At 42.1% G+C, this 15,396-nt stretch overlaps 2 protein-coding genes across 5 annotated transcripts in view; one reads left to right on the forward strand and one right to left on the reverse strand.

Annotated features, from left to right (window-relative positions):
• LOC144696132 (digestive cysteine proteinase 2-like) overlaps positions 1-15,396 on the forward strand; it is a 440,777-nt gene that overhangs the window by 182,308 nt on the left and 243,073 nt on the right. The gene's annotated exons all lie outside the window — the stretch shown is intronic.
• LOC144696131 (tyrosine-protein kinase Fyn-like) overlaps positions 1-15,396 on the reverse strand; it is a 307,951-nt gene that overhangs the window by 165,647 nt on the left and 126,908 nt on the right. For all 3 annotated transcript variants that reach the window (XM_078567468.1, XM_078567466.1, XM_078567467.1), the window contains one exon: positions 12,962-13,020. The gene's annotated coding sequence lies outside the window, so the exon portion shown is untranslated. The remainder of the gene's footprint in view (positions 1-12,961; positions 13,021-15,396) is intronic.

A 15,396-nucleotide genomic window follows, 5' to 3' on the forward strand; every position in this document is an offset into this window, starting at 1 on the left:
AATATAGGGAAAGTGGCAGCTGACTTGTGCACAGCAAGCTCCCACAAACAGCAGTGTGATAATGATTGGATAATTTGTTTTTGTAATATTGATTGAGGGAAATACTTTGGCCAGGGCACCGGGTAAAACTGCCCTGCTCTCCTTCAAGGTATTGCCTTAGGATCTTTCTGTTCACCTAAGAGAGCTGATGGAGCCTCGTACAAAGGTTATATTGATGCAAGTGTAACATTACATCTGTAAATTAGTCAGGATTTTGATGGGCAGCACTGTGTGCATCTTTGATTGCAAAATACTTCAGAACTGCTGGGGGTGTAATTTTCTGGTTTCAGTACAGCAGGACTGACACGATTTCACCCAAATTTGTAATGACATTAGCAGCATGGAGTCGGATTAAAGTACATCAGTGCTGAATTCTCTTCTCCCAATTTGCCTTCCCTGTTCAATTTTCCCAGATATGATTTAATTTCTTTTTCTGGCATCTCATCCTTAGTTGATTGCTCAGTAGGGAAATTGAAAAGCACGGACTGTACACAACCTAGACCAACTGCATAGCAATTAGACACTGGAACATATAATCTGCAGACAACATCCATAAATATGAGCAAACAATATCTAATGGGACATTGCTTTCACATTTATAGGTTTTCAGACTGAATGCTTACTAAATTCCTGTTTCAAGACTCAAGCAATCAACTTGATCAAAGGGATGTCTTTAATTTTGAAGAAAAACATATTTTTTAAGTGTTCACAGGACATGGGTGCCACTGGCATTGTCTTAAGGGCAGCATTTATTTCCCGTCCCCAATGGCGAGAAGGTGGTGGAGAGCTGCCTTAGTGAATTGTTGCAGTTGTGTGGTGTAGGTACACCCACCGTGTTGTTAGGTAGGAAGCTCTAGGAATTTGACCCAGCGACAGTGAAGGAACAGTGATATATTTCAAGATGGCGTTGTTCCTGTGCACCTACTGCAGTGTAAAATGAGGAAAGTTTGACAAACTAGTATAAAAAGAGTTAAAAATTTAGTGAAAAAAAATTTGCTGGATATGGTTTTGTCATGAAATTCTCATATTTTTCATAATATTATTGTTATTTATTATAAAGTAGGTTTATGAGTGTGAGTATGTGTGGTTCTGTCTGTGTGATTTAATTGAATTAGAGTCAGATAGACTGCAAGCTTGAGATTATCAAAAGAAGTTAGGGGTAAAAGGCATTTGAAATGTTAATTGGTTGGAAGAGGGGGGATGAGAGCAGCACGTAGGGTGTGAAGGAAATGTTTAGATATGTGAAGGGGTTGTTTGGGTTTCAAAGGGATGACAGGATGTTTAACAAGATAAGCAAGGCCAAGCAGTATGCTTATTTTTCCCATATTGGCAACATGAAAGATTTTTATATTACAGGAAAAGTACATTTCCAAAGACATATAGAACAATGGAATTTACAGATTGAAGAGAGAGAAACACATATAAAGAAGGATAGAAGGCTATGTTGGGGGGCCATTTAAGATCTAAAAGGACTGTAAAACCTTGGGGGAAAAAGCCTGCAGCCACTTTTGCAGAGTCGCGCTGTGTCCAGTAACCAAAGTCGTAGAAAAGCCATTGGAATTCCACTATCGAGTAGGTGCTGAGGTAAACTTGCTGGATTGCCTATCTAAATTTAAAATCTATTTTGGACTGTTGCCTTAAAGAGGGTGCATAGTTGGGAGTCAGGCTAATTAGGAATTTTGGGATTTGTTATAGTATTAAGTGACTGTAATCTTATGTGCTTGAAATCTTTTCTTTAGTTAATAAATGTTTTAAAGTAATTTTTAAAATCTCTAAAGATGTTAGTGGGCTCATTAATTCTGAATTCAGTGCACAAATCTTCTCGGAATAAATACAAATTGCAAAACTGTTGTGATAGCGTAGCCATGTTTCCCTTGTGGATTCGGTCCGCCTGGCACACATCACCTGCCACATCATAACAGTTTATACGTTGGTGATGGATTCTAGAAAATGACCTGATTAAGGAATGAACAAATTGAACAAATTGAACAAATTGCGTCTGAGGCATTTCACAAATAGTGGGGTTTTCTTGATTTTATAGAATCAGAAATGGTTACAGCAAAAATGGCCACTCGGCCTGGCATATCCATGCCAGCTCTCTATAAGAGCTACTCAGCCATTCTCATTACCCTGCCTTTTCCTCGTAGCCTTCATTTTTTTTTCCTTCAGATAATTATCCAATTATGTTTTGAAAACTTTGATTGAATCTGCCTCCACCACCCTCTCAGGCAGTGCATTCCAGGTCATAACACTCGCTGCGTGAAAATGTTTCTCCTCATGATGCCATTGCTTCTTTTGCCAATTATCTTAAATCATTGTCTTCTGATTCTCGACACTTCAGCCAATGGGAACAGTTTCTTCCTATCTAGTCTGTCCAGAAACCTCAAGACTTTGAACACATCTATCAAATCTCCTCTCAACTTTCTCTTCTCTAAAGAAAGCAGTCCCAGCTTTGTCAATCTATCATTGTACAGTGTGTGATGCCCAGAATTGGACACAATACTCCAGTTGAGGCTGAACCAGTGTTTTATAAAGGTTCATCTTAACTACCTCGCTTTCACACTTAATGCCTCTACTTAGGAAACCCAGGATACTGTATGCCTTATTAATCAATTTCTCAACCTGTCCTACCAGCTTCAATGATATGTGCACATATACCCCCAGGTCCCTCTGTTCCTGCACCCCATTTAGAATTGTATTCTTTTATTCTATGTTGTCTCTCCTCATTCTTCCTACCAAACTACCACATTTCTCTGCATTAAGCTCTATCTGCCATGAGTCTATTCATTCCTTGCATTAGGAAATTTCTCAGGTAGAATGGCAAGATTTTTAAGTTTACCAATTTTCTTTGCTCCTCATCCGAAGATGCTGATTCATGCTGTGCTGCATTTCCATGGCTGTTATTGGACCTCAGGGTACTTGCTCAAGTGATCATCCTTTGCATATGACCCAAAGATACGTGCATCAGCAGCCGACAGAATCATGGGGTGATGACATGTTCTCACGTCACATCCACATGCATTTTCCAGCCGAAGCATTTGGCCAGTGATTAGAAACAGGAAAATAAACTCCAGGGGGACTCTGATGCTAAGGGTTCCACAAATGCTGCAATGGCTGTGAGTAGATAACATCTCAAAGAAAATCCAGTCAATAAAGAAATCAACATATTTAATATTATGCGCAGTCAGCTAACATGTGCTTGGCAGGAATCATAACTCACTGTGACCAATACAATATGCAGTGCATATCTCAGCTGCTTAAGCTGCAAGGAGGTTTCACAGCTCGTCATCCTGATATTCTCAGCTTCCGAGAATAGCCAGATTTGGCATTCCGATAGCAAACTGATTTCACTGCTGCCCGTTGTAGCTTGGGTTCAGGAGCAAAACAAACAGGGTAGCATCTCAGAGGTAGACCAAAAGAAGTGGTTTCCATTAGCACCTCAGGAGGGAGCTCTGCTGTCTTGATAATAAAAGGGGGATTCATGTTGGAGGCAGCCATATAGTTGGGTCATTGGTGGGTTTGATGTGCTGTACATGTGCTCCCCAGTCATTTGTGAAAATGCCAGAAACACAGTTGCAAATTGCAACATATACACACAACTGTGCATGCAAAGTTTTCTCATGCAGTGAATTCATCCGGATCGTAAAGGAGGTCATTTCCCCTTTAGTCTTTGGGTATAATTTCACAACAATATTCCTGAATAGTTTATAAGGGCAGGATATAATGGTGATGGGGTTCCCTGTCCTGCCATCCTAAGGGTTGGTGAAGATATTTTCCCTGCCGATGCCAGCTGCTCCTCAGCTGTTTAACACTCCAAGGGACATTACTTGGCTGGAGGAGCAACTTCCACCCTAAACTTGGGGGGAGGTCCCGCCTCAGAGAGCTATCACCAATCTGGTTGGGAATGATGTGCCACTGCTGGGCCTACAAGTTATTCCCCAGAATCGTTCTGAGCCAGAATACTGGGGATCTTTTGACGGGAACGTGAGAGGAGACCCTCAAGTGGTGGGGGTGAAGGGTGGGGGGCGTGAGGCTCTTGATGGAAAGGCTACGGTGGAGGGAGCACCTGGGGGTGGGGGGCAGGACAGGCCTTAGGGGGTGGGGCTGATGTGGAAAGAGGCCCAGTGAGTGGGGTACCCCTCCACTCCTTCCCACCTAAGGCCCAAGCAGGCTTACCTACCGGGCTTCCACCCTGCCCCAACTCACTCTCACCTGCTTCAAACTTGTGGCCAGGAAGGAAGTGGCCTTTAAGTGGCTATTAATTGGCTACTTAAAGGCCTCAATTGGCTTTAGGCCTCACCCGCCTCCCCCAACCCCCCCATAAAATTATGGACAGGTCGGGGGCGGGCAGGCAGGGGAATTTAGCAGGCTATCTGCCTGCAAACCCACTGGTGGGGTACAGTTAAATTCTGCCCTCAGAGTAAAGGCATATTGCCTGGGAGTAGCTAAATAAACCCAAATTATTCCTCCACTACCTGTCTTTACTGTTAAGTTTGTAATACAGGTACAGTACCTCATATCTGGCAACCTCAGGACTGAGCCTGTGCCAGATTTCGGAACTTGCCAGCTTTCAGTAAAAAAAAATTGGAATGCCTTAATTCAAATTGGAACGCTTTCATTCAACGAATAGGAGATACAGGAAAACCAAATGATATGATTGCAAAGCACTTTAGGTTAATGGCTATGTTGTTGCTGATATTAATTCACTTCTCACACATTGGATTTAATAACTCTTTCACCTCTCCCACTTCCCCACATGTGCACACCCTGTTTAAAATGAGAAAAGATCAAACTGAAATGTTAAAAATACCCTGCAGTTGTAACTGAAAACTATGTTTTTTTTTTATTCATGCAAGATTCTACAGTACTCTTTAATAGCTCTCTCCGAACTGATCTGGGCCAGTTGCAAGAAGGCAACCAGGACCCATGGAACTTAAAGGCTTTGGGGAATCAAGTGGAATTTTTGAATTTAAGCCAGTGGGCCTGTATTTAGGTGGCCTTAAAGGCAGCAAAACTCAATACAGGTACCCTGTGCTGTAGGAAGAATAGGCGGATGTCTTGATCCCAAGTACAATACAGAATGAAATATTCTACCTCACTGGATTCCACAAGAGCCTTTTGTTCTCCCTGGGCGAGTTCAACCATCTCGGCCACTGCACTGTGTCGGATGGGGTCAGGGGTTGCTGAGTGTGGGGTAAAAAGTATCCAGTTTTCGGACATCGCTGGTTTTCGGGGAGCCAGGTTTGAGGTACTTTACCTGTATAGCAATGACAATATGGCTCAAGCTGCAGCAAACGTGGCAGTGTGCTCCTCACTAACCCACCCCTAAAATGGCATTACCACGCAAACATTTCACCCCTCTCTTTGTGAGTTTATTATCAGTATCAGTGCACTGTAAAGAACAATAGCAATCAGGATTTGTATTTACATAGCACCTTTAATGTAATAAGAAGCCCCAAGGGGTTTCACAGGAGCATTATAAACCAAAATTTGACACCAAGCCACATAAGGAGATATTAGGGCAGGTGGCCAAAAGCTTGGTCAAAGACATAGGTTCTAACAAGTATCTGAGAGGAGGAAAGAGAGGATGAGAGGTGGAGAGGTGTAGGAAGGGAAGTCCACAGCTTAGGATCCAGGCAGCTGAAGGAATGACCACCAATGGTGGAGCGATGAAAATTGGGGATGCTCAGTAGGCCCGAATTAGATGAGTGCAGATATCTCTGAGGGTTGTGCAGCTGGAGGAGGTTACAGAGGTAGAGGGGGGGGGTGAGACCATGGAAGGATTTGAAAACAAGAATGAGAATTTTAACATTGAGGTAGCTAATGTAGGTCAGTGAGCACAGACATAATGGGTGAATGGAACTTGGTATGAGTTAGGATATGGGCAGCTGAGTTTGGATGATTTTAAGTTTATGGAGGGTAGATGTGGAAAGAAGCTCTTGGTTTCTCACCAGAAGCAGCTGTGTAAATGCTGTGAAGTTGGGACCAGTACCCAGAGTAACTGAACCACCGGCATTCTATGTGTAATACAAATACTTTGTGGGAAATATTCTGGTCATCTGATCATTTCACTTTTTATTTCAAGTCTTCTGGTAACTGCTACAGGAATAAGAGGAATAATCATTTTGATTGGCTAAAACATGCTTTGTAATTAATTCAGCAAAGCATACAATTAAATATAATTGGCCATTCAGTAGACATTAATGTTTGCAACAGTAAAGTTGCGGCTTTCAAAAGATTGTGGGCGGAATTTTCCGCTCCCGTTGGCGGCAGGCATGTTTGACGGCGCGAGCAGACAACATGGTGCGAAAGCCAAAAATCGCTTTTACGCTGCCACGAAGCCAGCTTGCCCTCATCCACGCCACCTGTCAATGGCGGGCTGCGTTTCCCGCCAACGCACCTCAGAAACCTAATTTCAAGACTTTAGCATCTCATTGTAAGCCCTGTTTGCCGGAATCATTCCCCCCACACTGGATCATCCGGGCACACCAGTGTGCTTCACAACTGTACATAAGCCACGTACCTGGCAGGCTGCACTTCACCCGGGACTTCGAGGTTTGTTTGCCAACCTTGCTTCATGCAGCACTCGCAGTCATTAGCGCCAGGCTTCACAGGCAGCACCACATCACTTTTAGGGGGGGCTCATGGGCAGGTCTCTATCTACCAGACCAGCCATAAGGCAGGGTGACTTTCCAACGGCTACAGGACTAGGGCTTGCTTGGGGAAGGGGGAGAAGTGGCCTCAGGCAAGGGAAGAGGCTGCAGGGTGAGGGTGGGGGCACATGTTGATCTGTGCAAGTGGCCTCAAGGTGGTGAGGGCTGAGGAGGCAGTCTCCAGAGGAGATAAGGCCAGATGGAGGAGATGTGAGGGTGTGTGAGAGAGAGTTAGCGGTGATGTCCCTTGAGCTGGCAGTGAGAGTGATGCCAGTGAATGTGTGATGGGCTTGTGAATGTGTGAGTTTAGAGCGATGAGATGGTTGCCTTACCCTGGTGGCAAGGATGAGATCATTCATCCTCTTTCTGCACTGGATGGTCAACCTCTTCTGTGCAGCACTGGCACTGACCACCACTGCCACCGCCTCCCAAGCTGGAGTGGTGAGATTGCTGGACATCCTGTGTCCAGAGTGGGGGGTGGAGGACAGCATGGTGGGCCTCCAAAAGACATTCCAGTGATAGGTCACTGAACTCATCATGGCCCTGAAAGCCAAGTCTTCACTGGAGCAGTCCTGGGCTGCAAGCATTGAGAACTCTGCGCGCGGCTGCAGTTCAGATATGGCACCTGAAGTGAGGAAATGATGAGGTAATGGCGTGGACGATTCAGAGGCCGCCCAGCAGTGAGACAGTGTCTCCTGTGGCTGCATAAATAATGAGGCGGGAAGTGGATGACACGGCGTGAATACCCGCTATTGAGGCCAGCGGGTAAAACATCCTTTTTCCCGCCCACTACCGCACTTTGTGCAATTCTGCCCTCTGTTATTATTCTACTACCCATGTGGAAAAGATAAAATGGCACTGCAATAGTGACAAGCAATTGAAAATAGTGTCATTTATAAATCTTCATAAACCTATATCATTGTATATATCAATTAGGTTCATCAATATGAAAATACTAACCCTATGTCATACCAATAAGTTATCCTGTCTCTCTAAATATCTACATATTTAAAACAACTTAACAGAAGTTTTACTGAGTGATATTGATAGAATACTGATAAATCTTCCTTGCTATGGTCTTTGGCACTGATGTGCATAAAAATTAAATCTTGTCTTTTTCATTTTGCACCCAAAGACAATTTAAATTACTGTTGTATGTAATTTTGTTGTCATAATGGTCATTAATGAGAACTTCCTAAGCAGTTAAGAGACAAATGTCAAAAACTCTTAAAATTTTGATCAGTCACAATGGCTGCCCTGCGGTCACAAATACACTATCTACAGTCTTTCAATAATTTCTCCTTCTATACCCCGATTCCCAACATTTATTTGTAACTCAGTTTCCATGGCCAGGATTTTATAGTCGGCGTGTGGGGACGGGTCCGACACACCGACACATAAATGAAGCCCAATGACCTCGGGTGTGCACCCCGGCATCATCGCGCTGTCTCCCGATATTTCGTTCAGCGGGCGTACGCCGGAGTTGGCTGCGCACCCGCCGAGTATTGAGAGGCCTATTAAGGCCATTAACGAAGTAATTAATTTCAAATTAACGCTGCCCGTCCAATCTTACAGTTGGGCAGGCGAAAAGACCAAGCAGCCTTTACGATTTTTAGGAAACCTCATCCACGATGCCAATGGTTAGGACTTCATTGAAGAGCACAACAGGGGTTGAATCTGTTCATTCCAGCACTTCTAGTCACATTCATCAAAAAAATAAATTACATGTGAAACTTCATTAGGTGTAATTACAGGACTATCATAGCCTGAGGTATAAAAATAGCTAATCAAAGAAAGATTATCTCAAACATTTTGTTTGCTCAAGCAGTATTGAAAAACTCATAAGAATTTGGTGATATTATTGCTCAGTCAGCTCTCAAACATTTCCTTAAATAACATCCACACAATCCCCGTCATCATACCTGTAATATAAATAGCTAAACTTCCATCTTATTTCACTTTGAAACTGGCTTCCTAACTGCAGTAAACAGGTATTTTAGGTCACCATGGTGTACCGGTACGTGTAAAGATCTCAGTAACTGAATAAGTTATCATCTGAAACCATAATTCAACTAGAGCCTTTCCCTATGCATCTGAAAGTCAATGATGGCCTGAGTCTACACTGGGGCTGAATGGCATGAACACAGTCTTTGTAGACAATTATTTTAGCACTTGTCATGGAGCAGTGAAACCCATATTTCTGGGATCTCTCTCTCTCGCAGTCCCACAAAGCAAGGAGGACCCTTGCCTTGGAGCCCAGGGCAAGTGTTTGTGCATGGAGTCTTTTAACATGGGGAGCCTGTTGCCTTGCAGTTCCAAATCAGGATGGTAAGTGGCTTGGAGAGGAAATTGCAAATGGTAGTGTTTCCATGCTTCTGCTACCCTTGTCCTTCTAGGTGGTAGAGCTCGCAGGTTTGGAAGGTGCTGTCAAAGGAGCCTTGGTCAGCTGCCGCAGTGCATCTTGTAAATGGCAAGGACTGCTGCACTGGCGCATCAATGGTGGAGGGATGGGGTACCAATCAAGCGGGCTGCTTGTCCTGGATGGTGTCAAGCTTCTTGAGTGTTGTGGGAGCTGCACTCAGCCAGGCAAGTGAAGGGTATACATCACACTCCTGACTTATGCCTTGTAGATGGTGAACAGGCTTTGGGGAGTCAGGAAGTGAGTTACTTACCCAGAATTCCCAGCCTCTGACCTGCTCTTGTAGCCACAGTATTTATATGGCTAGATAAGTTCTGATTCTGGTCAATGGTAACCCCCAGGATGTTGATAGTAGGGTATTCAGTGATGGTATTGGCATTGAATGTCAAGAGAAGATGGTTAAATTCTCTCCTGTTGAGTATGGTCATTGTCTGGCACTTGTGTGGCACGAATGTTACTTGCCATTATCTGCCCAAGCCTGGATATTGTCCAGGCCTTGCTATATTTAGACATGGACTTGCGTCAGTATCTGAGGAGTCACGAATGGTGCTGAGCATTGTGCAATCATCAACGAACATCCCCACTTCTGACCTAATGGAGGGAAGGTCACTGATGAAGCAGCTGAAGATGACTGAAATGATTCCTGTGCAGGTTCCAAATTACAAAAAATGTATACTGGAAACTGTAATAGTTGCCCTACATTTCAAATCCACTGTGACTCGAAAGAAGGCTGCCAATTGACTTTCTGGCATTTTTAAGATAACAGTCCATTAATGGATTTTAATGATTTCAATTCTATTCCACCTCATTTTGCCTCAAGTACTTTACTGCCACTTCCAAATCTATTTTAAAGTAACACTGTCATTTCAAAGTTATCTAATCCTGGCCAATAACACTACTAACTATCCTGTTAACTTCTGATGAAGTACTAGGGTAACTAAAACTGCGTAAGTGGCACCAAATGGTGGAACATTGCACTTAGCGGTAAGGTAATACAAAGCATCAAATAACAAAATATTTTTCCACTCCCTTTGTGAAGGTATTCTATTCATTCCTGTTGATTTGTGATTCCATGATGTTAGCAACCAGCAACTCACCAAATTTTCTCATTTTCATTGACAAGTTTAGACAGTGAGTGCTGATAAGACTATTTGACCAAGAGGAAAATACAGCCAAATCTAATGTTTCCTCAACCCAACTGCATTAATTGACAACTCTCATTGGTATTAAGAGAAGGACCTCTGGCTATTTCTCAGCAATGTCTTGTCCTAAAACAGACAGGCCAACCTTAACTGTTGCCCAAGCAGTTACTGGACCCTTTTATTTGGATGCTGAGTCCCAACGGGTAACTTTAACTCTTAGTAATGTAATCAATGAAAAGGTAAATTGGAGAGTTGTATAATGAGTGGCTGATCCAATATTGCCCATTTTACTGTATTGTCAATACAGTAGTTATATTTACCCTCATAGCCCCAAGAGTCCAAAATATTTTGTGTGGACAGTTCCTCATGTGGGCAAATCTGAAGTTAAACTGCAGAGTTTGATCTACAGATCACTTCTTTTAGAAGTTAAATTCTATCTAGTTGGCCATTTGAACCATAAAATGGAGATCCTCAAAGAGGCCTTGCATGAAAGATAACAGTTGGCTATGAGACAACAAACAAGTATGGGCTTGGTGATCAGTTGATGCCAAAACTCCTTTCAAGTTACTTGGTTAACAATACAATTTATCATAATGTACAGCAGTCCATTGCCCCCATCCTGCCACTCACAAATGGAAACACAACATGCGCCATCAAATATCGATTTTAACAGCAACCGACTATAGTCAAGCAGTAAACCCTAGATAAATAAGTTCGCATACCTCGCCTTTAAGCAAAGAATTCCAGCATCCCAAGCCTCTTGAGTTTCTTCAGCAGCTAATTAATGAATGAACATCAACCTTCAACATAGCTAGCAATGCGACAGCTCACTTGATATCATAGATGTCTGAACCTGATGTTATTTGTCAACCGTGTGCATCAGCAATTGCTTTATCCAGATCCTTATGTAAGGGATTATGACAAATATCAGTGTTCGCTGTTAGGCTGAATGACCCTACATGGTGCTCAGCAACATGTCCACATAGCCAGGAGCCATGCTTGCTTTAACCATCCTCCCACAGCTGGCCACAGATTTCTAGGGCTTGTGCCTGGGAGGTCCAAACTAATGAAAATTTATTGAGCGAAATGCCACAAGTTTAACCCATATTAGAACTTTGCCATCTTTGAAAAGAGAGAAGAAAGACCAGTTAAGAACCAAAGAAACGTGTCCAAGCTACAGCAAGCATTGCCCAGGACCCCTGGTGACAACATGAATCAATAATTGGGTGGATACCTTTGTGTCTTCCAGTCAATACTTTCAAAATACTCTCTCTGATGGAGATCTGCCTCCAGCATTGTAAAAGAATCTGTGCAAAAAGCCAGCTTGCAATAATCTTCCTCAGGACCCTGTGTGAGACCCATGACCAAGCTGCCCAATGGATTTGTAGGAAAAAGGGAAAATTGTTACAGAGAAGGAGGGTTCCTGTTTCTATGACCAAATGACTTAAGTAGCCCAGAGAGAGTGCCAATCTTAAACAAAAACAGAAATACCTGGAAAAACTCAGCAGTTCTGGCAGCATCGGCGGAGAAGAGCAAGTTGATGTTTCGAGTCCTCATGACCCTCTGAGTTTTTCCAGGTATTGCTGTTTTTGTTTTGGATTTATATAAGACAGCCAATCTTACTGGTTAGCTTATTGTTGAGATGGAGCAGACTAAATTACCCAGGAAAACTGAACAATACATTATCCTCAAAAAAAGTGCCACAATTCTTTTAAAGGAATGTCATTGTCTTCAATAGCTCTTGAAAAGGTTCTTTGGTTAGTGCAGCTTGTGTTTTGAATGTGTAATGTGTTCCCATGAAGGATGGAAGGAAAGGGTTATGGCTTTATAGAGGAATGCAGAAGAGAATGAAGCACAGGGAAAACCACTTGCTTTGCTTTCATCAATTTTTCTAAGACGTATAACTGGGTGTCTCATTCAACCCTCATGAAGCTGGAAGTTTCCAACTACCTGGCTAAATCTAGGATTTTTCCTGGCAATTGTGCACCAGCTTGAAGAGATGCATAACAGTAAGGAAGGCTCAAGGGGGGCAATTTTTGGACTTCAGTCAATAGCTTAAAATGTGTATAAATCAGCCACCCATTAAACACTCCCCCCACCCCCCCCGATCTTTGTTTCTGCTTAAGTCAAGTCAGGAGAAGGTATTTAACAGGTGGCCAAGCCGACATGACATGATTGTCCAAGTTGAAAATGACTCAATGAATCCAAGTCTCCTGAAATCGGGCTGAGGCAGGTATGTCCATTTCACCCGTTCTATTCATGGCTTCATCAACGTGTTGGGTGTAATCCTAAGGCTTTTGGATTGTCTGTTCCAAGCTATTTAGAAACATTTGCTTCTTTTCTTTTCTACCTCCCAGAATATGAACAGAATACTTCAACACTTATGAAGATACGCTTAACAGACTGGATGTGTCCTTTCACTCTGTGCCAGCAGAAAATCCATATAGCCTTTGGCTGAAAGCATGCAGTCACCTTCACAGTTGGCTCATAAAAATGTATACATGTATAACTTTACAGAATGCTTATGTTCATTTGACAATGATAAATGGCTGAGTCTTGAGTAACAGTAAGTAATCTAGTTGAATTGGTAAATGTGCTGAAGGCGTGGACTGATTCCAACAGTACTTCAGGACAAATATAAAACAGTGCTCATTATTCTGGATGCACAAAATTATTTTAATGCGATCTTTTGATTTAACTTAACTTACCAAAGATACGCCAACATTCAAATCATCTGTTCCAATGTTTTTTGATCAGGCATGGAAACCTAGAGTAAAAACATAATGAAACAAAAGCTTTAACATCTGCAGTTCTTACTTGGATTTACCAGATTAACTAGGCACCGAGGCTTTAACATATTAAAGATATATATTTCTACTGTCACATCTATAAAGGCTTTTCAGAAAAGCAGAACTCTCTAGAACCCCAGGCCAAAAAAGACAACACTTAATATATAACATGTAGTTCCTGTCCCTGCAATTGTCACAAGTGCTCCGAGTAAACCCAATGTTATAAAATGGAGTAGCCTCTCATTTACCATAAGTAATGTCACAAGAGATCTGGGATATACACTTTTCTTGTCTAATAACTTTACTTCCTGGTGTAGCACCTTTTGTTCGCACTTGTATATCAGCTTTTCCCAATACTAGTTTTTGTGTCAATTTTCCAGTGTTGATGCCACAATGTAATCAGGGACTCTCGCCACCAGGTAGCACTGCAAACCAGGTTTCGAAAATTCCTCCGCATCACCCTGCTGCCATTTTCCTCTTTGCTTGTAATTTTCTCAGTATATCACAGGCACTTTTCCAGTATAGATGTACACAGGGAGGGACAGACATTTAACAGTGCCTATGAGTGTACAAACTTCAGACTTTGTTTCCAATGCAAAAGAATCTTCTGGGCCGTAGCTTGAAATCAGATAAGCGCATTACAATCTGCAAGCAACTAGATTCTGAGCAAGTGCATGTTGTGCTTTCTTACCAGCAATTCTACTTCATCCATATATGACATCACTTTCCTGATAACATGAAAAGTGCAACAACGTGAGCAATGCCACAGGAGATCTTCCAGAAATATATTTTAAAATAATCCAATGACAGACACATGCATTCCACTCCACTTTATATCTGGAACCAGCTGCCAGTGGGTTCTTTTATCCTGGGTTATTTGTCATTTTAACAGATTATTCTGACCTGGAGCCTAAAAATTACAAGTAAATTGCCAACCTCTAATTGACCTTAAAGTATTTACAAGTAGCTAAAATTATCTGAATTTCCACAGAAATTATTTAAGGATTGACTTTAAAGGAACAGGTCAAATATGCAGCCAGACATCACAATCAATCACCAGAGCCTAGGATGTGAGCAACTAGTGGATCTGCACATGTTTATACCAGCAACTCCTGCAGATAATGCATGTCAAGGTATTGAATATATATATATATATATTTTTCTAAAAGCAGTCATTTAAGATTTTTTTCACTGAACTTAATAACTGAGTCTCTTCCAAAGAACCACATCGACAGAAAATTCTCTCAACAACTGTCCTGAAATTGAGTCCAGTTTGCACCTATCTGGACCATGTCCCTACAAAGAAAACTTGTGCAGTTAACACAGACTAACTTAAACATCGCTACAATTCTCCAGATCCCAGACATTCTACAAGCAACAGCACAGGAGACCAGCTGGTGTGGAATGGTGAATGAAAGAGGACATTTGGAAGGATGTCAGTCAAACATATGCTTTTCTTGTAAATATTAAAAGATTTTAAATGGTCACCAACTCGAAAATAAATTTGGGGGTGGGGACAGGAAGTGCTGAGTATTAAATGGAATATCAACCCTTCCAGGAGAAAAAAAAACCCACTGAACCACTGGAGGATTCGGACCAGTTTGGATCAGTACCCTTTTTTGCCAATTTTTACCAGTGTCTCATTTTAAGGTATACAAGACCAGCTCGGACCAGTATTCTTATTTCCCAGCTTTTACTGTTTTTTTGCCCTGGGCTAAATCCACTAACCTCTGAATTATCAAAAGAAAAACAGAAATGAATTTGGTCATGAATAACTGCATCTGAAATAGTTAAGCCAAGCATCAATCTTGCAGTATTTACTGCTGTTCCTTGCTGATCCTAGATGCCATCTTCTTTTTTACTTTTCCTCCTGTATATGATTTAGTGTCATTTAAAACCAGCGCAGGAATGAAATACATTTTCTTCTTCAGTCCTCTCCTGTAAAGTGAGTTGCAACCCAAAATTAATATTGGACAATGCTGCTCGAATCCTTCAGTGGTTCGGTGGGTTTATCCACTGAGTGACCAGTTAACTCATGCCAGTCTGGCCAATAAGAGGGATGTTACAGTTCGCATGCCCGAGTATTGTCACAAACAGATCCAGAAGCTCTACAAAATGTAGATTGGTATAATTTGTCAATAAAACACAATTCTGTATCCTACCTGTTGACATGTGTGTCAGAATGCGAACCAGTTCTGAGTCGATGTTTTATTGAGCAATTCAAGGACCTCTTTAGTTGTCATTTATCATCGACCATTAGAAAACTTTATGCTAACCGGGGATCAAGCAACACAAAGTGGGGGGATAAATCAAAAGGGCTGTCAATAGTATCTATTCATAACTCCCCACGCATT

This window comes from Cetorhinus maximus, chromosome 21 (assembly GCF_964194155.1).
Source record: "Cetorhinus maximus chromosome 21, sCetMax3.hap1.1, whole genome shotgun sequence".
Classification (NCBI taxonomy): domain Eukaryota; kingdom Metazoa; phylum Chordata; class Chondrichthyes; order Lamniformes; family Cetorhinidae; genus Cetorhinus; species Cetorhinus maximus.